General features: G+C 33.3%; 1 protein-coding gene across 4 annotated transcripts in view; it reads left to right on the forward strand.

The window, feature by feature from the left end:
- The first annotated feature begins 209 nt into the window (after positions 1-209).
- The window catches only part of LOC129758486 (uncharacterized), a 250,910-nt gene continuing 227,496 nt past the window's right edge, over positions 210-23,623 (forward strand). For 3 of the 4 annotated variants that reach the window (XM_055755990.1, XM_055755988.1, XM_055755992.1), the window contains exons 1-2: positions 210-388; positions 11,663-12,229. The gene's annotated coding sequence lies outside the window, so the exon portion shown is untranslated. Of the gene's footprint in view, positions 389-11,628; positions 12,230-23,623 lie in introns of all 4 variants that reach the window. The other variant, XM_055755989.1, reaches the window with a different exon arrangement.

Here is a 23,623-nt window from a genome sequence, read left to right on the forward strand (position 1 = left end):
GCCAGGTTTCGCGCCTCGGCCTGTGTTGAGATCGCGCGTCGCTCTTCTGATCTCGCGCGTTCGCGATTCTCCGCGGTTGATCCTCGCGAGCTCTCGCTGAATTGGAGCCTCGCCGTGTGTTGGTTTGCTGGTGCTGTTGTGGCCGTTTATCTCAAGTTCCTCATCATCAGCAGCTCAATTCCAGCCCAGCCCAGCCGTTCTTCGTCGTTTGCTGGCAGTTTGGTTAGTCGAGTGAAAGACTTCGATGCGTGCGGAAGCAACAAACCTGTTTCTCCACGTGTGAACTTTTTCTCAACCTTTAGCAGTAGTGTTCTTGACAGCTAGTACCGATCTTCCGTTCGGGATTTCAACTTCTAGCCTCCCTGAGGCCTACCGGATTACCTTTTCTGTAAGGATAGATTGTTCTGGTTTTTTTTAAACGTTCGCCAACCGTAAAAGTGAATGGAAGTGAGCTAAATATTGGAATGGTTCTTCAGAGGGGGGAGATTGTGGTCATTAAAGTGAAATGTGAATATGAAGAAAAAATCCCATAAATACGTTGACATGTGATATTCGAGTTTAAATTCAAAAAGCAAAAAAAAAAAAAAATGGGTCGAGCTCCGCCGAGAGATGAAAGAGAAACATGGTGGAATTTTTCGCACTTGTGAAATACCTGTTGCGGGGACCGAAAATGTGCTTCGCGAAATCGGGGAAGGTGTGCTTGTGACTTAAAAATGGAAAATAAGTTTTAGCGGACGCGATCTTGGAGACTGTGATAAAGGAGCAACGAAGGAGCAGGAAAAAAACTAGTCTGAATTAATGAGAGCCATATTGTGTATGGCTGCTAAAACTGCGGCTGCTGCTGATTTTGTTGTTGTTGTTGTTCTCGGCCAAGAAGAAGGATTTCAAATAAGGAGAAAACCAGTCGCGGATCAAGCCTGCGCAAGTGAGAATTCCATTGGTGGAACGTTGTCAGGGATCAGTGGGCTTCAGCACACTTCGTTGATTACTGAAGTTGAACTAATTGATTGATTTTCAATCAAAATTTTAAAGCAATTTATGGAGCTTAAAGCCTTTTAGACTTCCTTGTGATTCTAAATTTATTTCTAGCTGATCCAGTGTGCTTTGCTTTAACTTTGAAAATTATTAAAATTATGAAATTCTTGAAAGTTATTTGATTTTTTTTGTACATAATTTAGAATGAAATCTCTACATTATTCAGAAAATGCAATCGCTACCTCTTTCCACCTCTTTACTGAAAGATGGGAGAAATATTTAGTAATCAATCGTAGAAATATTTCTCTTAACCAAATTTGGTTACAATAAAATAACACAAAAGTGATACAAAAAAGTATCTATGTATAAGGGCCCCCTCCCTCCTTACTATCTCCTCCCTGGAATGCGGAAAGCTTACCAATTGATTATAGAAAAATTTCTCTTTCTCAAATACCCTCCCGTATCAAATTTTATTTCATTTCCTTGATAATGTTATGCCAAAAATATAGATGTTCCTATTTTCCATGTACTGGAAAAAGATAGGGGTATGAAACAATCATTGAAACCTTTTTTTTTCCATTCGCTTGATATCTGAATTTTCTTCCCATGCCAAATTTGTTTCCCTTTGCTTGTTAAGTTTGGAGTAATGTATAAATTATATGGAGCCCCTTCCATCCTTCTTATCTTCCCAGCGGGTGGAGAAGGGTTGCTGAGTCATCATAGAACTCTTTTTCGTACCCAAAACCTTACCATGCCAAAGTTGATTCCATTTGCTTGATCACTTCTCGAGATATGCAACAAAATGGTATGAAGGTTTTCCTTCTCCGCTTGCCATCCCCCCTTTTTTGGAAGAAGGAAAATAGGGATGGATCTCGTAAACAAACGCCCTCCAATGCCAAATTTGTAAAGGGGTCCCTTTCCCCCCTTCCTCACTGGATGGCGGAAAGAGTACCAAATAGTCATAGAAAAAATCCTCGGATCCAAATACCCTACCTTGGAATATTTTTTTGATTTTGCCTGATCAGGGGGACTGATCTCAACTGAACCGACTGAAAAGAAGGAGGGGCCTCAAACTCTCATAAAAACATTCCTCGTATCTAAATACCTTCCCATGCAAAATTTGGCTCCATTTACTCGATAAGTCCTCTAGTTAAGCAAACTATAATATGGGAGCCCTTCTCCTCACTTCATATCTTCTCATTGGAAGGAGGGAGGGGTATCAAACCGTTTTAGAAACATCTCCCGTAACCAAATACGCTTCCATGCCAAATTTGGTTCTATTTCCATGATCAGAAAATTTATAAATTGGCATTAAAACCTATAGCAGGCTCGGTTTCAAAGAAGAAACCAAAATTATATTGATTATTCAGTACAAAATGTTTAATTTTCCCATACAAACCTGATAATTTAAATTGACTCATGTAAACGTAATTAAAAATTCTGCAAAAAATCATGGATATGTTTTGGACCAAAACGAAGCTTTTAAGACCCTAGATTTTGAGAAATTCAAAAATGACCCCAAATCGACTCAGTCTAATGAACAGTTCTCGAGTTATTCAAACATCTTTCTTTTGTTTGGAAGGCCTCCTCCCCCCTTCCAGATAGGAAGAGGTGTCCCAAACTATTACAGGAACCTTTCCCTGCCCCCAAAGATCTCCCTTGCCAAGTTTTACGCAAATCGGTTTAGTAGTTTCCGAGACTATAATAGGGAACAGACAGACAGACAAAAAAACCAACTTTTCGTCATATTTCAAAAAATTAAGCCATCTAGCCGGTTTTTGAATTCTTCTGGCCATGAATTCCAATTTCTGATATCTAGATTCTAAATTTGGTATTCTCAATTTCGATTTTTGAATTTTAAGTTTTGAATTTTGAACTCTGAATTCTGAACTCTGAATCCTGGATTTCAAACTAGGAGTAGGTATTGAATTTTGAATTTGATTTTTCTTAAATTCAGAATTTCAAAAACTTTCTGAATTTTGTTTTTCCAAAATCATAAAGTTGTTCAAAATTGAGATTTTTTTTAATGACATCGCTTTGAGGATAAATGAATAATTAGTGAATCAGGCCCTGGCCTTTTTTGAATTTTTGGAATTCCCCTTCTATGGAATCGATACAAAAATGCGCCATAGGCAAACACCTTCACTTTTTTTCGCCGAACTCAAAACGGTGCCCATTCCAGGTACCAGAAATATGATTTAATTGGTTTGTATCATGTCAGCCCGGTGGCCAATTAGAGCGGCTCAATAATTGTCAAACCATCATCATTGGGGTTTCGATTCTTCGATTGGGGTTTGTTGCTAAACAAATCTGAACCTCGGTAACCAAACGCTTGAAGGTTGTCTGAAAACTTTTGGTGGATTTCCGGTGTTGTTTTCTCGCTTTTTTTTTCTTTTTGTAGATGATTAATTGCTTGTGGACACTTTGAATTCAATCCCAAATCTTACAACTGGTAATCAAAATTGATTCGGTTTATCGACTTAAAAACTATAGTCTGATTTCAAGTTATTTTTTTATGTATTACTGGAAAAACTGTTTTGCTAAATAGTATTTCAAAATTTTTAAAGAAAATGAAAGATAGGTAAAGCAGATGCTTATTAGAAGAAAATGTATAGGTGTTGAAATTGAGCCAAGAGCATAATTATTTTATGAATAGTTTCAAAGTTGCGTTCTATAGACTAAGGTTGTTAGATTTTTTCCAGCACTTACCCGGGCCGTACAAATCCAGGCTATTTTGTCTGAAAACCTAGCAAAATCCGGGCATTTGATTTCAGAATTCTCGATCATAATCCGGGCCAAATCAAGAAAAAAAACTTATAAAAAAAATTTTGCATCAAAATTTATCAGCAGACTTTACCGCATTTTAGGCTTCCAAAAATCCTTCATGATTATTTTTTTGAAGTTTGCTCAAAAAATTTCGTTTCAGACGCATAAATAACAAATTTTTACAACATAATTTGTTTTTTAAACTTTGATTTTTGAATGAGAATGAGAATAAACCCGGGCAACACTCGGAGTTTTCCAATGAAATCCGGGCTATCGAGCCGGACCAGATTCTTCCCAAATTGTATATCAAGTATCCGGGACAACCCGGATAAAACCAGACAATCTGGCGACCTTATTCTAGACCCTTTGTCAGGCATCAATTGAATGGCTGGAAGAAGTAATAGCGAGAAGCACAATTACGTTCACCCATACATCAAACCAGTAATGCCGAAATATGTTCTGTGTGTTTTCGTAAATAAATTCTAACATTCTGTGATTTGAGCTGGACATTTTGTGATGTGATGGAAATAGCACAAGTTTCGTTTTAATGTTATGAAAAATTGAGTCTTTTTTACATTTTACTTGAGAAAATACAATTTAAATTAACAATCTTATCATGATTTTTCAAAACACAGTGAAAATCCAAAGTTTATGTTGACAAAAAAAAATTTTTTTTTTTAAACATGTATGTGGAAAATGAAAAAAATTAGTGAAATCTGTGAAAATTTTCAGAGTTATATATTATGTGACACAGATTTTGTGATGAAAATTTGCTCAAAATTCTGTGAAATTACAGATTTTTTTGTAATTTTGGCAACCTTCGATCCGACCCGTTGCACAATGGGAAAATTTGGACCTGAAATCACGAAATATAGAAACGACAGATTTCATGACTTGAAAGAAACTCCGTCATTCAAATTTAATCTTTAATTCTTCCTTCTAAAATTTTCGTCATAACGTTCACCGAAAAGCCTAGCACATTTAATTGAAAGATGAATGATATTTTCCCAAACTTTGAAAAAGATCATTCAAAATTTGCAACCAACAAAAAAAATCTTTCAAAGTTTTCGAGACATGGGCTACAGATATCGTTGCGTTACATCAGCTCTTTTTAAAGGTTTTAATATTATTTAACGTATTGAAAATTGCTGATCTAGCCTACGGAAGAAAATATGGGTGAGTGTTGAATAGAAAAATATAAAAAAAAGTATAATAATTTTAGTTCTTTGGGTTTTTTTTAAAATATAAACAATATCATTCTGTGACTTGCTCCGAAAAACTTTTGACGCTAATCTGTGATGCTATTTTCAGAAATTCCATAAGAAAATCATGTCAATTACATAAAAATGATAAAACGATTATAATAAAAAAAAATAAATAAATAAACCAAACATCGATAAATTTAGTAAATTTACTTGCAGGTAAACAGTACGCATTACCAAAGTCATAAAATTTTCATGAATAAGCTTAATTCATGAAATCTGTAAAAAATTCAAGAGCAGAGAATGTCAACAGAAATTTGACGAAGTTTGATTCAAAATCTGCGAAATTATCATTTTTCCTGAGATTTTGACAACCTTAACATGCAATGTAATAATGCAATGAACTTATAAAAAACCTCAAATTCAAATTTTTCATCTTTTGTTGAAAAAAAATCTGGTCTTCGAGAACAAAATTTACATCGTGAAATGATAAAAAATTGTATTCAAACCAAAAAAAATGTTTTTCTTAGATATCGGTTCAAATCTTTTTGAATTTATTCAATAACTAGCTGACCCGGTTTGCTTAGCTACAACTTCTAAAACTTATGTATATTTTACAAAAGAGATTAATTCTTAAGTTTTCTGTTTTCAAAACCTGACCTAAGTTTTTTTTCTAATCATTATTTTGTAACTAAAGTTAAGACTCTGTGTTTATTCCTAAATTCTGCCAAAATCAATGTTTAGCTTGTATAAAATTCCTTTTTCAAGCCAGATTTGGTTCCTTTTGCTTGATCAGTTTTCACACATTAAAAATAAAACTTTGAGAGTCCCCATGTTTAATGATGAAGAAAACATTTATCGCACTCTAATCCCTTCTATTTAAAATTTTCTTGAATATTCCTAGAGTTAGGAGTCTTAAATTATTATTTCCATATACTTTTCTATGCCAAATTTGAGCCCATTTGCTAAAAACATTATCGAGTTATGCTTGAAATTCTTTGAATGCTCCTTCTTCTCCATTCATCACCCCCCCCCCCCCCCCTCTTCTAGAGGGTTCCCGAATAAGCATAGAAACATTTCTTCATCAGAAAAACCCTCTGCTTCTAAGTTAGTAAGTTAGTTTCTTTCGTATGACTTATTCTAAAGATATGCAACAAAAGTATGAGGCTCCCGTCTCCTATTCCTATCTCACTCGTATCAAAATACAATCCCATAAAAAAAATCGGTGCCTTTCGACTGATCAACTCTCGACATCTTAAAAAAACTGTGGAGGTCTCCTTCTCTTTTCCTATTTGTTTACTGGGATCAAGAAGGGGTCTCAAAACACCATAGAGTCTTTTCCCGTATCCAAATATCCTCCCATGTCTTATTTAATTTCATTTACTCAATTATTTAACCAGTCATGCCGAAAATTGTATGGGAGCCCTCCTCCCTTTCTGTTAATCCAATGGAAGGTGGGAAGAGCTTCAAACCATCTTGCGAATATTTTTTTCATTCAAATACCCTCGCATGCCAAATTTGATTCCTCTCACTCGATTTGTTATCGAGTATTGTAAAAATGTTTATGCCCCCCCCCCCCTCCTCTCTTTCTATTCTACCAATGCAAACCGGAAAGAGTCTCAAACATTCAGAGAATTAAAAAAAAATATATCATATCAAAATATCCTCCCATATCAATTTGGTTACATTTGCTCGAATTTAAGAATAAAAATTGTATGAACCCCTCCCCTCCCTTCCTATATACCAGTGATTGAATTTTGCTGAGCATGAGTTGATCAACCATCTCTCACTCAACGCTTTACTCGGAAGCAAAGGTTGATTTGAGGCAGCGAAAACGACTAAACCGATGATGTATACGCTCTCAAAATGGCCCGACTTCATGAAGCAATATACATTCGAGGCAGCGAATCCAAAAAACCAAACGAATGGCTCTCACTCATCTCCTGTTAAAACATTGAGGGAACCGAATTCAAAAGGCAGAGCAAACCCGAGTCTCCTCGTTCGTGCCTGGATCGAATGCGTGAGGTTTTTCTGCTATTGCTATTATTGCACAGCAACCGCACGCAGGCAGCTAGTTTTTTCATTTCTTTTTCTTCCCCCCTCTTTGCATCATACGTTGCGGGCCTGTGCAATGAAAAAAGTTCGGTTGTTTTGTTGTTGCCTCAACCTTTGTGGCGAGGTTGAAGATGTTCTCCTCAACGACAGTTATCGGCTGGAGTTATTCAAATTCAATAACGTAAATGAGTATGTGTGCCTCGTCTTCTTCATGCATCATGTAGCAACCGAACGTTGAGAGAGTTCGTTCGGGGCAGCAAATGAATAGTATCTCTCAGAGCAGATCCTCCTCATGGGGGGAGGTTTGAAAGAATGTAGGGGAGGAGCGGGCTATATGCGCCTATTAAGCAGAACACTGATTTAATCAAATATCATATCGAATAGGTGTACAAAAACTATATACACGGGTGCAGGCATCTGTTTTCCATACATTGTAGTAATTTTTATGTAAAAATTTTCTTCTGTTTCCAAGAAAACGATTTAATTATAAGTGTTGTCTAAAATGCCGAACCTCAAACCGTGCGGGCTAAATGCGCCTATTTATGTTTTGAACAAAATTTCTGTTTTTTGGGCAATATTTCCGTATAATTTCATTGAAACTGCTAGAAAGTAATAATTTCCGTACGATAAAGCTGAAGTTTTATAAAAATCTATGTATATGATAATTTTATGGAATAAAACAAAAGTTAGGGTTGCCATACTATGGAGGCAGTTCATCCATGAGAAAAACTTTATAAAATCTGTTTTTGGATCTTCAATTCTCTCTAAAGATGTTATTCAGAGCTTAGATTTGAAGGTTTAATGATTAAAATCATTAATTTATTCTATTTAACCTGTTATTTTAGGATGGAGGCATTTTACAAACATGATGGGGGCATACAAAAACACTCTATTATTCCACTATATAATCATTATTAAACCTCCACAAAAGCTGAAATATGTTTAATTTCTTAAATTCATTTGAGTAAGAAACAAAAACCATCCTAGTTTTTGTTTTAAGCTTCTTTACGTATAATTTTTAAAAGTCGAAATATTACATCAAAATGTATCAAAACCTTGTATGATTTTTTAAATTTTTTTGAGTTTGTAAATTCATAAAATTCTTTTTTGCCTTATGTTCTAAGCGTATCACCCTCAAAATGCATTGGTCAGATAAACTGTTTAGTCAGCCATTTCATCAAACAGCCGTAGGGTCATTTAACCCGATAGGCCCATTTTGGAAACCTTTCCCCTATATGTATCGTCTCCTGTATAGCTATGCGAAGCCTCAAAGCGTGTATTTTGAATGCCTCTGATGAGAAAATTGGTGAGGATTTCAATCACTGCTATATACCCACTGGAAAAAGGGATGAGTCTGAAATAATCACTGACACATCTCTTAAATTCATTTCTAATATCATTGAGATATTCCTTCAAAATAAATCAGCAATCATAGAAACATTGAGTGTATTCAAATACACTCCTATGTGAAATTTTGTTCCATTTGCTCGATTCCATGATGGTTTCGATATCATATTTGGCTTCATTAGTTAAAGAAGTTCTTGGTTTATGCAAAATAATTGTATGTGATCTCCACTCTTCGTTAACTTTATCCCCAATTGAAGGAAAAATGAGTCAAAACTAACCATTTCTCTTGTCCAAATGCCCTCCCATGCCGGTTTTGTTTCCAATTGCTCGATTAGTTCTCGAGTTATGCCGAAAATTGTAAAGGACGCTCTCCCCCTCTCTCTTCCTATCATCCCACTGGAAGAAGGCAGTAGTATCAAATATTCATAGAAACATTCCTCGTACTCAAATACCCTCCGAAGCAAAATCCGGTTCCATTAGCTGGAAAAATTTTCGAGTAATTTTAAAAATTGTATGGGCGACCCTTCTCACTTAACATTTTTTCCGCTGGAAGAGCAGAGGGTTTTCCAGATATCACAGAAACATATCTGGTATTCAAATACCTTCAAGCAAAATTTGGTTCTATTTGATTGAGAAGTTTTCCCGTTATGCTAAAAATTTTTAAGGAGCCCCCTTCCAACTTTCCTTTTCCTCACTGAAAGGAGAGAGGGGTACCAAATATTCATACATCCTTTTCTCGTAACCAAATACCCTTCCAAACCAAATTTGATTCCATTTGCTCGTATAGTTCTCAAGTTATGCAATAAAAAAGGAAGCCCCTTCATCCTTCCTCCCTTCCTATATCCCCACTGGAGGGATGGGGTCTAAAATAATCATTGAAACATTTCTCATACAACAATACCCTCCCTTATCAAATTTGGTTCCATAAGCTTAATAGACTGAGTCGATTTGGGGTCATTTTCGAATTTCGCAAAGCCTGTGGTCTTAAAAGCTTCGTTTTGGTTAAAATCTCATCCATGATTTTTTGCAGAATTTTTAAGTAACGTTTACATTAGTAAATTTGAACTTCAAGGTTTGTATGGGAAAATTGAATATTGAAAAATCAATATCATTGATGTTTCCAATTTTTTTTTGTAATCATGAGGCAAAGAATTTATTTGCTGTTTAACAGGGGCATATCTTTTGGCATTGAAAAACAATAAATTCAATTGACATCACTGCTGGGTGTCTAGCGAGGTATTGCACGACTACTTTTTGATCAATACTTCGCGAGGCACTAGCAGAGATGTCAATTGAATTTATTGTATGTCAATGCTAAAAGACATACCTCTGTTAAACATCAAATAATTTCTTTGCCTAATAAGATACGAAGTTACGGTTCTGGACAAAGTTGTTCAGCGGGAAATTTCCTTTAGATATTTTATAAATTGGCTCAAAACCCATAAAGGGGCTCGGTTCCACAGAACAAGCAAAAATGATGTTTATTTTTCAGGACAAAATATTCAATTCTTAAAACAAACATAAAATATCAAATTTACTCATCTAAACGTCACTTAAAAATTCTGCAAAAAATATCATGGATCAGTTTTAAATGAAAAGAAAGCTATTTAGACTAAGGTTGCCAGATTGCCCGGTTTTATTCGGGTTTGCCAAGATATTTTACACAAAATTTGACAGGTTGCCCGGATTTCAGTTTAAAATGCCCGCATTTTGCCCGGATTTATTCACTTTGTTTGCCAAAACAAACAATAAAAACAAATTGTAATGAATTTTTTTATTCGTCGCAAACCGAATTTTTTTAACAAGTTTTATAAAAATAGCCATGAGAAATTTTTTGAAAACATAATACGATTTAAGAACTGCTGATGAATTAAAAATATTTTTCATGTTTTTTTTCCTTGATACGTGTTAGGTAATTCCTAGATTTGGGCTGAATTAGCCCGGATGTTGCCCGGATTTTTGGTCGAAATTTTGAAATCAAGTGCTTGGATTTTGCCAGGTTTTAGATGAAAATAGCCCGGATTTTCCGGCCCGAATATGTGCTGAAAAAATTCTGGCAACCTTAATTTAGACTTTAGGGTTTGAGAAATTCAAAAATGACCTCAAATCGGCTCAGTAGATTCCGAGTCCATAGGGAACAGACAGACAGCAATCCATTTTAGATATATATAGATAGCTGACCCTGTGCTTTCCTACCCCTTTCATGAAAAAAATAAATTCGTTAGAATTATTTTAATTAAAATGAACTTCCTTTTGAATTAAATTTCAACAGTATTCAAAAGTGAACTGTTTTTCATGGCATCTGAGCTTCTAATTCAACCCCTGAAAAGTTATGTAGTGATTTTCGGCATTGGTTTAGACTTGAGGTTATTTATTCACGAATTTGGTAAATTGAAGAAATATTGTTTATTTTTTTTAGATTCTTTAAATTTCTTCAATCGATTGATTAGAGTTATTACCAATGAATTTCAAAAGTACTCGATTGTGGTTATTTTTACAAATTGCGCTTTGAAGCTTACTGGAAAAAGTCTGAACCACGATTACGTACAGTAAATCTAACAAAATCGCCCACCAGGTCTGACTTTTCAGTAGGTAATCTCTTGTTCGGAAAGAGACCTTATGATTCAACAATGCCAACCGCTTGGTGGCAACTGCATGATCTTTCTAGCCAGCTATGAGTACAAATACATATACCGGTTCTCTTAACTTCGAAAGTGCAGCGCGCAGCTGATTCTTTTCAACCCGGCAGCACCCCGGGAACCTGCAAAATGGGTATCTTAAAACGATCTTAAGTAAATCGAATGACTGGTGACGGCGGGTGACGATTGAGTATTCACCGGCTGGCTGGTTGGCTGGCTGGCTGGCGAAAAGCCTTGGATCAGAATGTTTTTGAAGCGGCCATTATGTGATGTGTCCTATTCGGCAGCCGCAGCGTGCATAGCGATTTCAATTTGAGGTTTATGCTGAGCAACTAAGTACCTACTCATGCAATGTTCATGTACCTCAGACCTCAGACAGTGCAATAGTTGACTCCAAGTCGAAGTGCATAGCCATATACTTGTGGACCAAAAGTCGTGAGCGTGAGTGGAAGCTGTGGAATTTGCACAAGCGCACCTTTTCCGCGCGGATATCAAGGCTTTTTACAGTCAATGTTACTCGAGTAGCAGAGGACTTATCACTAAAAGTAAACATCCTATCTATGGGATGCTCGACAGATTCCCTGAACTAGTGCTGTGCGAAAAATTTCATCATCCCTCTAACAATCCAGTGTCTCTTGAATTAGCCTGTATCGGAAATAACTTGTCTGTGTATTTTAGAAATTCCTTCATCGATCAGCGTCATCATCAATATTTATGAGTGGACTTCCAAGCGAAAGGAAAACAAAATTCTTCGGCCCTAAGTGGAACTTAACCAACCAGTCGAGCGCTACAAAATCAACGTACCGAGAATAATCATAGGCCGATCGATAGGTCTCTACACAGGGTACAACTCGTTAGAACTTCTCGGCTGAAAGTGAAACGCAAACTAGCTCCGGTGCAGTTTTTTTTTAGTTTTGAGCCTAGACGTCCTACCTAGATGAAGTGTTCCAAGTTTGAACCAAAATAGTGAAGCGGTGAACAGAAGGGGGTCTTAAAGCCTTTTGAGACCAACGGAACTGGTTCTGTGTTAAATTTTGCTCAAGAATTTGGACTCGGTTCTCGAAGATTAATCTGCTCTAGTACCCGAGTTAGCGGATACTAGTTTACTAAACTAAATTGTGAGTGTACTAGTGGTGGTGATTGAAAGTGTAGCCAAAAGGTGACTTGCGTGGGATCAGATCCAAGGAACGGCGCGGATACTTTGTTGGTGCTTGAAACGGGATTTTTAAATACATTATCTTCAAGGTAAGTGTGTACCGGATCGGTTATATGTAGGTAATTTTAGAACCACCTGCGTATGGTTTCTTTTTTAACGATCAATTGTTGACTGAAGTCCTCTTGAAGAATGACATAGCGGCATTCTAATAGTGATTCTATTTAATATTCAAAGGAACACAGCATTGATTTTGTATTTACTTCAGTAAGTTATTGTCAATATTTTTTTCAAGACTCAACGTTAATTGATGACTCATCGAATTTATAAAGCTCTTTTTAAGATTAAGAATTAAAAAATTGATCAGAAAGGTCAATAATTATACTTGTTTACAGAATTTTTACAGAATTTACAGAACTAAGAAAATTGACGTTAATTTTTAATGTCAAATCGGGTGCTGAATCGAAAGTAAAAAAATCTCAGTAGAACAGTTTTTAAATTATGGTCCAAATATGAAATTTTGGAAACAGAAAAAAGTACCTGTACTTAGATTCAAACATGTCGAACTGCATAGCAAAATTTGAAATCTCTTTTTTGTATATTGGGGGAAAATAAATATCCTACAGATTATATGGACTTCATTTTTGCGTATGAGTAGCAATATTGTTGATATTAGTTAATTTATGATGGAATAAAGATAAAAAATACATTTTTTATGAGAAAATTTCGTTTTATCACGTTTTTTGCCTCGATAGTAAACATTTTAAAAATGTGATTTTCTTCATCAATATTTCCTTGATATTCCTTGAATGTTAGTTTAAACAATGATTTCAAGTGCTTATTTTTATCAAAAGCGGTTGTGAATTTTAGAGTTATAGTTTTTAAATTTTATCGTGCTCAAAAAAAATATTCCCGTGGAAATTGCGAAGCCGTGAATTTAATAAAACTTAAAATTAAAGTGTCAAAAAGGTTTTTTTGATTTTGATTAATGATTAATGGGGATTTTTTTTTATTATCTGACGGGTTTGCGCCGGGGGTCTTCAGATTTTCCCCAAAATTGAAAATTTGGTTCATTTTTGCGACTTAAAAACACATGTATTTTTTCAGATTTCTAACATTTTTATTTTTTGAGTTAGCTTCGGTTTAATTTTTTTGTAAATAAAAAATAACCATTTTTCAAAGCTACATAACTCTGTTACTTTTCAACGGAAATTATAAAATAGCACATCAAAATGCATTGAAATTTTATCAGCTTTCCATATAAAATATTTGAAAAAAATTAAATAATGACCTTCAACATGAAAAGTTGTAAATAAACTTTAAATGGCGTCTAAAAGTACCGTCTGCACCACAGAAAATTTTGCAAAAAATACCATTGTATAGCTGGATTTATGATGCAACTTTCATCTGAAGACACCAAAGTGGGCCATTAACACCTTGAAGAGTTATGAAAGAAATAATGACAATAAATCTCTTTTTTTACATCGAAAACAAACAATGGTCGAACAACTGCACTCACATATGGAGATAGCAAGCACTTCTAACAACATAGAAAAAAAAAGAACTTATCAAAGCAGGTAATAAACACTATTTTTTTCATCCTTTTCAGACTGCCCCTACTCGCATAACAGTCCCATATGAATTTTCGTCATTTTAGGTCAACATAAAGCTTCAAAATAAAACACTAAAAAAAGAGGTTTTGTTCTACAAATTTCGAAAAAAAATATCAATTCGTGGCTGTCCTATAGGAAATATACCTGAATAACAGTCCCATAGGTGAAATACCACGGATTTGGTTACTTTTCAATGCTTCTTTCGGCGAAATAGTCTTTGGTTTTTTGCTTTGAATCATTTAAACATTTTTTTTTAACTCACTTGATGTCGAATGATGCACAGTAGTTCTCGAAGGCAGGTCTGACTTTCTTAGGAATGACTTCCTGAGCGAAAAACTATCGGATGCAATCAAAAATCGTCAAAAGATTCAACCAACAATGTGGAATTCACGATATTTTTTTCCAAAAGTATGTTTTTTTTCTGGCAATTGCATTTAGAAGTTTAAAATGATCAAATCTAAGTCCTAGAAAGTAGCTTGGTGAACAAAATATATTCTGTATGGGGCTGTTATGCGAGTAGATTTGAAAAAGGTTTCAAATATGGTCGATTAACAGTCCCAGAATGAATATAAATGGTGCTCTCGACCTTACCAATAACCCAACTTCGAAAATTTCAGGTCTAACGATTTATTATGACAACCTAGAAACGATCTTCGTTTATGCTGAAAGTGATGGTCACAATTTAAAAATATATTCCAAAACAGAAAAAGCTGATTTCCTCGCTTGCTTGTTTTTGCATATGGGACTGTTATGAAAGTAGGGGCGGTAGATAGTTGCAGCTTAACTGACTTCATGTTATATCCAAAAATCTAATAACGTATTCGTTTATACTCAGTTTTGCACCAGGTCACAACAAGTTATGCACATTGTACTGTCATTTTTAGAAGTTTATGCGCTAAGTTTTGCATTCGTAATTCCCCAGATTTGACTTAAAATGGGAGGTGGAACACTGAAGATTCGTGTGTGAGCGATCGAGGTAGCAAAACACTGACGACGAATTATGTTCTTTCTAGTATGGTAAACCTCAAAACTGGGCGAATGGAGAAAACGAATACGGTAAAAGTATCATATTTTCATCATTTTACAGCCTGGGCTGGCCAAACTGAGCTCTTCGATTATTTCTACAACATTTGTGCCACTTTCTCATACTTTTTTGATCTACGGGAAAGGATTTTGGTGTCCAGTGCATAGCTCCCGATATAGAAACAATGTAAAGCACGTCTATATTTCATTTTTTAATCACATTTTTGTGATCCCAAACACAGGGACTGAACCTTCTACTATTGGCATTGATTATGCTTCACAATGATCTTTGATTGAAAAGTTAATAAGTTATATAGTATATGACCAGGTTGTAAAAGCAACATTCCCATTATTTGTTATATCACATTAACAATACGATACTAAGAATTTTGGTTAAAATTTAAAGTCAGTTTTGCTGCAAACAAACACAAAGCACGAAAAAGTAGTGTTTTTTACCTGCTATAGTAAGTTCTTTTGTTTCCATGTTGTTAGAAGTGCGCGCTACCTCCATAAATGATTGTTTTCGATGCAAAAAAAGAGATTTATTGTCATTATTTCTCTCATAACTCTTCAAGGTGTTAATGGCCCACTTTGGTGTCTTCAGATGAAAGTTGCATCATGAATCGAGCTATATAATGGTATTTTTTGCAAAATATTCGGTGGTGCAGACGGTACTTTTAGACGCCATTTAAAGTTTATTTACAACTTTTCATGTTGAAGGTTATTATTTAATTTTTTTCAAATATTTTATTTGGAAAGCTGATAAAATTTAAATGCATTTTGATGTGCTATTTTATAATTTCCGTTGAAAAATTACAGAGTTATGTATCTTTGAAAAATGGTTATTTTTTATTTACAAAAAAATTTAACCGAAGCTAACTCAAAAAATAAAAATGTTAGAAATCTGAAAAAAACATGTGTTTTTAAGTTGCAAAAATTAACCAAATTTTCAATTTTGGGGAAAATCTGAAGACCTCCGGCGCAAATTGTCAGATAATAAAAAAAAATCCCCTAATTCTAATGTTTTAAGCAGTGGAAACGCTTTGAATCAATCAATTTTTTTCATTAGATGTAAATATCAAAGTTCATATTGTATTTCTCTTAAGCAATTTACAGGGTTGGTAGCGATTTTTCGTTTTGAAATTCTAAAATTTTTCTCGGTTTTCTCCGATTAAACATGATGATTTCTCCGGTATTTTTTTACTCGTTTTTTTTTCAAACCAAATCATGTTGAATAATAAAAATCAATATAAAGCCCTCAAATTTTTTACAATTGTTTTTCTAAAACTTGTTGATCGGTGACAAATATTTCAACGTCTTTTCACACGTAGTCATATCGTATCAAATTTTCAAGTTTTCATATATTTTTGAAAAGAATCCAACGAAATTGTCATCTATTCATTGTTTTACTCCATAATTTTAACAATTTTGCAAAAACAAGTTCAGTTAACTTGATATTGAAATTTTAAGGTGGTTGTTTTAAGCAACTGTAAAAATTCAGTTATTTTCTAGAATTTGTATAGAAGTGTAGGAAAAAAGGCATAATTTGTATAGAAATATATAAAAAATACATCGAAACATAATATCAAATCAGCTTGTCGACTCGAACAGAGACTTGTCAAACAAAACTTAAAATAATCAGATTGCATGAAAATATTTAGTGGTTTTTTTAGTGCGATTATTTTTGTTTGTATAAATCCAAAGACATGTTTAAAAAAAAAATGTTTTTTATGCAAACAATGAATTACTTTAGTAGTGCCCTAGTCATTCGATCTTCGTGAAAATATAGAAAAATCGTAAATAAGACAGGGCTGAACTTCATTCATTTGAATGTAAGATATTATTTTTTATCAGGATACAGACACAATTTTTACATAAGACATACATATATTGCAGTGTTGGAAACTTTAAGCAAAAGATTAACTTAGGCAGAATGAAAACCAAAGCATTTACGTTATAAGGCTTCGATTTTTTTTCAATATGCATCCGGGCAGGACAAATCCGGGCAATTTAAATAAAAACCTGGAATAATCCGGACATTTGATTTCAAAACTGACGACCAAAAATTAGGTCAATAACCGGGTTAATTTGGACAAAACCCACTAGAAATTATTCAACCTAAATCAAGCAAAAAGTGAAAAGATTTTTTTTTCATCAAAATTTATATTTTAAATCGTATTTTAGGCTTCCAAAAAACCTTCCATGATTATTTTAATGAAACTTGCTTAAAAAAATCGTAATCTCTTGTTTCTCAGCTTATTTTTACAAAATTTATAGTTTAAGAAACCCCGTAATGTAACTCAAATATGCGTCTCAGACATTATTCAGTTGCAACGCTTCAGTTTTCTTTCATTCAATGTCATAGAAAAAAATTCGAAAAAACATGCTCAGAAAAAAGACTGTGCTCGATAAAAATTCCACTTATTATCCAAGAAAGCTGAAGTTGAGTGCTATACCATGGACATGAGGATATATAATTTTTTAAATTTTTCATAATCATGACCACAAAAAATGTAAAAAAGTGGTGTATAACCGTACTTTTCAATCAATGAACCGTCAAAATTGTTAAGGTCCTATCTGATAAATTTTGAAAAGAGGATTGGGAAGTTGACGTAATTTGAAACATTTTTTCAATTTTAAATTTTCAAAATACGAAAAACAGATTTATTGACGAATTTTTTGGCAATTTGCAATTTCTCATATTTTATAAGACTTAAATTCAACTTTGTACTGGATTTTGAGTATATGCGAGATTTCTGTCATAAATGTATATTAACCAGAAAGGAAATTTCTTACCGATTTCAGTGGTGTAACGATATTAGCGCTGAGATACTTTATTTAATCAGGCCGTTAAATATCAAATTCTTCTTTCGTCATTCTCACTTCGGTTTATCCTAAAATTCCGAATGGGTAACTATTTTATAAGTATTTTTTAAAAGAAAAATCGATAGCCCTTTTATTTGAATAATGAAACATTTTCCATATCGAAATACTGATTGCGAAAATGGGAATTTTATCATCTTTATTTGTCTATACTTTTTAGAATTTTCGATTTAAAATTTCGCGATCATCCAATCCAATTGTATGCAATTTTGTTGCACACAAGTTTTGGTACATGTTTTTGTTATTTTGAATTACTTTTTATTAATTACACCCTCGAAATGTTTCAACTCAGAGTGACAAAGGAAGGATTTAAAATTATTTCAGCCTTATTACTAAAAACTTAAAAAAATCCGTTTTTAACTCCTTCCCCATAGAGATTTCTTTCAAGTAAAGTATTCAGAAAATTTGCTAACCTTCGGTGATTTTTTTCAAGTAAAATGTTATGCAAATCTTTCAAAGACTAGGACATTTTATTTTAAGACACTATATGACGTTTCTAAATTGATACGAATTTTGAATTTCGGTTTGGCATTTAATAAACCTTTTTTTGTGTTGAAACTCAAATCTTGATACAAAAACACTCTTGATTATATTTAGAATAAGTTCTGATTAAGAAATGTTCATGTTCATGTTCATGAAAAAGTTCAGACGTTATTACAAATTTCTAATTTTCATTACAAATTTTCTCTCAAATACTCTTCGAGAAATCAACTTCAGCCTCAATATTATTTTGTGATTCTTGTTCTTCTAAATGTTCAACCCACATTCAAAAGGGTTCTGATAATGTACAGAAGGCCACAAAATTTACATTTTTCCGAGGTGTAATGAACTTTAGAGCAAATTTTCATGCAATGGGGTGCTCTGAATTCAAATGTGTAATTAGTTTATTTTTCAATTAGCTTTTGTTTTTTTAAATAAATTTTCAAAAAAAGGTAAAAATAATTAAAGAAAAGTACCGCAAGTAAATTTAACTTCTGCGAGAAAATTTAGAGAAGTTTCTATTTGTTTACTTTTTCCCATTCTGAAAAAATCATTTTGCAGGCTTCATCAAAAAGGATGAATTAAATAAAACCTTTTTTTATATTTTTCTTCAGTAATGTCAGAAATATTTTTATTAATATCTTTATAAATTTCAAAAACTGTAAAATTTATCTTTTCTCTAACTTTAACGATCTATAACATTTGTCATCATCATGATCAAAGTATTTTTCCTTTATTAAATGAAGTTTGTATAGTAAACAAATTTAGAATATTTTTTCATGTAGTTTTGGAGTTCTGCAGATATTAATGATTGATTTCACTCAATACTTATTCATTATTAAACTAATAAACTCTATATCAACGAAACTAGAGGCGATAGATAAAATCGGTGTAAGGATTCGAATTCAGGACGCCAAAATCTACCAATAACCATTGCAATTTTTATTGGGATTTTCCTCGTCGATTCTTTTCGGTTCGTTCAGCCTTTTCCTAGATGATTTACAAATGTAACAGTTTTGAGAACATGTGTCGGTCAATTCGTGAATTACTTTTGTATGTATTAGCCATGGTAAAGAGAAGTTCGCTTTTAATACTGACATAGAAATTTTTGAACAAACAACATGTGTGACGTAATGATTTTATCTCGTCTTCCATTTTCAAACTTCTCTCTTTAAAAGACATTTGATTGGTCTACATAATGTAGTTGAAGAAGGATAGTCATTGTTCCCTTTTAAAAAGTTCATTTGACGGATTTTAATGTATGGGAGAATCAGGATCCGTGATCCCTGGGGATACTTGATTCGTTAGCTACATATATCTCGTTACTAAAAAGTTAAAAGAGTTAAAATTTTCCAATAAAAATATTCATTTAAATATGCCATTCGCAAGAGTATAAAATGAACTTTATAATGCCATATATTCTAAGCAATAATGGTAAACTCTCAATTAATGTTCAGAAAAAGTTTTCTAAAATGTTCATTGTGGGTTTAATTGACCCCTAGAGTTCATAAAGGTATATTTTTCGACTATATCGCCAAGATATCATTGCCAAGTATGGATTTATAAATTTTTATATAAAAACCAATATTTTTCCGATTTCAGCTTCGTAAAAAGACTCATAAAAATTGATTTTATGTTAAAATTAGAAAATCGCGCCTTGTAGTATGCTGAGATTGTAGAGTTGAAGATATAATTTAGAATACTCTTTTTCTGCGCTTATAAATTGTGAAATGAGAATTGATATGGATAAAAACAGTCCATGGACCTTCCGTTTTTTTTCTTTAAATTTAAGCCACCTTGAATAAAATATCACGTCTCCTTTAATGAGGGATTCAATTCCTTAACTTTAAAAATATGTCTGTTTTTAATGTCCCATCAGAATGCTTTTAATTCATCGACGGGATCATGTTTCTTTCTAATTTTTGGAGCATACAGAAACTTGAAATGATATGCTGTCAGAAAATGCAAAAGATGACGAGTTGCTAAATTTTTCAAAAAGATATGATGGAAACAAGAAAAAGGTATCAAGTATCCCCATTCTCCCCTACTGAGCTTTGGTTAAGTCACTGCGAAAAAGTAACGCCAAACCTTCCTCTGGAGTACACGGATCTACTGTGAGTGGTACAGACGCTTGCGAGGATGCGTCTGGCGATTTTGTCAGTGATTTGACTTCTTGCCTTACATTTCAGGTAATTATCTACTAGCAATTAACAGTTTAAAAAAAACATTGTATGGAAATTTCATTTCGCTGTATCGAATATATGTGTATCTAAAACCAAACTCGCCAAACAAGACATACTTAATAGTACGCTTGCGCCTCCTGAGACCGTTATCTGCACAAAAGCAGAAATTTGTTAATAACTTTTAAAGCTAGAAAAATATCGGGTGTTACAGGAGGATTGAAATTTTTGTTTGAAAAAACATAAAAATTGAAAATTTTGAAAATAAAAAATCTCGAGTAAACAAAAAACACATCCCTAGTTTTTTCTGTGTCTAATATTTGTGTTACAAACTATTTAATGCAGTAAAAAGTGGATTAATTCGTTTGCCTCAATTCGAGATATAGCCGCTCAAAAATTAATAAATTTTTTCACAATAATGCTCCTAGCTTCAAAAGACAACAAGATAGCCATTTATAGTCCTTGAAAAAAGATGCGTTTTGTTGTGTTGAGAAAGTGTTTAGAACACATCAAACTTGTAGAGCTGCTATCAAAAAAGTTATAAGCAAAAAACCATTTTTTAGACACGTCCTACTTTTTTTATCTTTAAAAAACCATAGAGCGTTGCCATTTCATTGCACGACTTGAGTATGTTCAGCAAAGTTTCTTAAAAGATACGATTTATAGCTTTCTAGAACATTTCTATACTCTATCTATTCACCGAAAGGAATTAGTTAATTTCACGGTATTGACACTTCCTAATAATTCACCATTTAAAAAAAGGCGTTTGTATAAAGTAACTTTGTAGAACAAATGATTTGTCTAAAACACACCGATTTTGTTTTATAATTTTGTTTCGCTGAATATTTGATCTGGACCACTACTGTGCATTGGCTTCAAAATACTGTATTCTTTAGTTATCATTGAATTCAATAAATATATTTTTTTTAATGATAAGCAGTTTTAATTGAAAAACATTTCATCTTAAATGTTTAAAAAATTATCTGTTTAATCTTTATATTTTGTTTGTATTTTCAAATAAATTTTCAAAATTTTGCAGTATAGCGTTTTGAAATTCATAGTCAAACTATTTATATTCTTAGAAATATTTTTAACTAAGTTTTTAACTAAGTTATTTGAACTCATCTTTTTTGAATATATCGTGTTTTTTTAGTTAATCTATTAAAAGTTCCAAAAATTATTAGGTACTAGTAGCAACTTTAAAGCTTTATTTCAATGCCCTTCAGTTTTGTACTTTCAATAATATTGAATATTACAACAAAACACGGAATTCATATTTTTTTAATTTCTATCAGTTTCTTCTTGATAATTTTAGAATTTATCCTTTTTCCAACCTGTACTTCGTCATTAGGGGAGAGGCGGGCTATATGCGCATATTAAGGAAACCACTAATTTTCTCCCGTATTCTAATAGATAGGAGTCTGAAAACTATATACACATGAGCGGACATCTGTTTTATACAAGTTAGAGTAATTTTTCTGTTAAAATCTGTTAATCTGTTAAAAACCTGCCTTGATATGGGCATTCAGAACCTTTCTCTTATTCCAATATCTTATCATTTACAACTTTGCTAAAAGCTTCAATTTGTTGAATTTCCGATTTCCAGATGAATAAGAAAGAAAAAACATTAAAATTTTTGTTCACAGAATCTGTACACACGATAATTAAAGTTCGATATATTATAACAAAACTGACACAAATCTTGTTTGAATTTTTAAATTTTTTTGGCTTTATATAACCATCAAATTTCTTCATGCCATGTTTCAATAGCATATTACCCTCAAACTGCACTGATAAGATACGTTGAATCTCCAGCCATATCGTCAATCGGCTGTATGCGCATATTACCCAACATGCGCATTTAGGAACACTTCCCCCTATACGCTTTCAATGATGAATTGAACATGTTGTTTAATTAACAAATTGCGGACCAAATACGAGATATCTCCTTTTTTTGCTTGACGCGAATGCTCTTCACTGAGAAGCATAACTCAAAAGTAATTCATTTAAAATAGAAAGTTTGTTCTACATATTTACTGATAATTTACAGATGAAAACTTGGTAGAATTTGGTCCATTCGTTTTTGAAAAAGAGTATGCCAAATTTTGGAGCTCTCAGGCTTAGATTTTTTAGCGGTCCCTAATGTGTCAACTTTTATTGAAAGAATTTTTATTTAAAATTTGATTTTCTTTGATATTAATTTTCGACTGGATGATTTTTATTTTGAGGTTTTAATGGTTAACGGCTTAATCAGTCATATTCTTGAAAAGCTGATTTAAAATAAAATTGTAGGTATTATCATTTAGCTAAACAATTTTTAACCATGGTTAATAGAGTGCCCCAAATGACCCGACTTTTGAAAAAGTTATGCGCTGCAGGCTAAAATTGATCCTTGGCCTAGTACAAGATCTCATGCCAAATTTGGGCCCAATCGGATCACGGGAATGGGTCGCTCAACGAGCCTGAAGTTTGTATGGGATTTTGAGACGTTTTGTTCGGGAGAAACATGAAAAACCAGTTTTTCATCAATAACTTCGGTTTCCGTCAGCCGATTTCTTTCAAAAACGGGTTTTCTTAAAGCCTAAATTATGAAAAATATTTCATCCCAAGACTGCATTTGATAAGAGTTATGATAAAAAAAATATTAGGCTTCAAAAATGGGCTAACTTTTTTAACGGTGGTATTCAGTACTGTTAATTAGGCGTCAATATGTTCGACCGCCTCGATTCATTAACAGTGATGAATACCGTCCTTGAAAAAGTTAGCCCATTTTTGAAGCCTAATAACTTTCTTATCTTAATTCTAATTGAAATGCAGTCTTCGGATGAAATCTTTTTCATAATTTAGGCTTTAAGAAAACCCGTTTTTGAAAGAAATCGGTCGACGGGAACCAAAGACCCCTTCCCGTGATCCGATCTGACCCAAATTTGGCATGAGATCTTGTACTAGGACTAGGATCAATTTCAGCCTGCAGCGCATAACATTTCACAGGTTTTGAATTTCCCATACAAATTTGGGGCAGTCTAATGGTTAATTTCTGATTTGATCTGAAATTCATTTTACGATTCCGATTTATAGTTTTTGAAATCTGGTGGTATATTTTTGAATTCTATTTCTGTGCTCTGATTCTTATTTCGGAAGCTTTCAAGTCTGGTTTTATTCGGAGTATGAATTCGCATTCGTTTTCTGATGTTCCTGAAATATTCATTATAAACTTGTAAACTAGGCTGCTTAAGATTTCTCTAACCAAATTGCTTGTTCAGTATAATGAAAAATATTTTGAATATTTTTTAAACAATTTACCGGA

The sequence above is a fragment of the Uranotaenia lowii genome, chromosome 3 (assembly GCF_029784155.1).
Source record: "Uranotaenia lowii strain MFRU-FL chromosome 3, ASM2978415v1, whole genome shotgun sequence".
NCBI lineage: Eukaryota > Metazoa > Arthropoda > Insecta > Diptera > Culicidae > Uranotaenia > Uranotaenia lowii.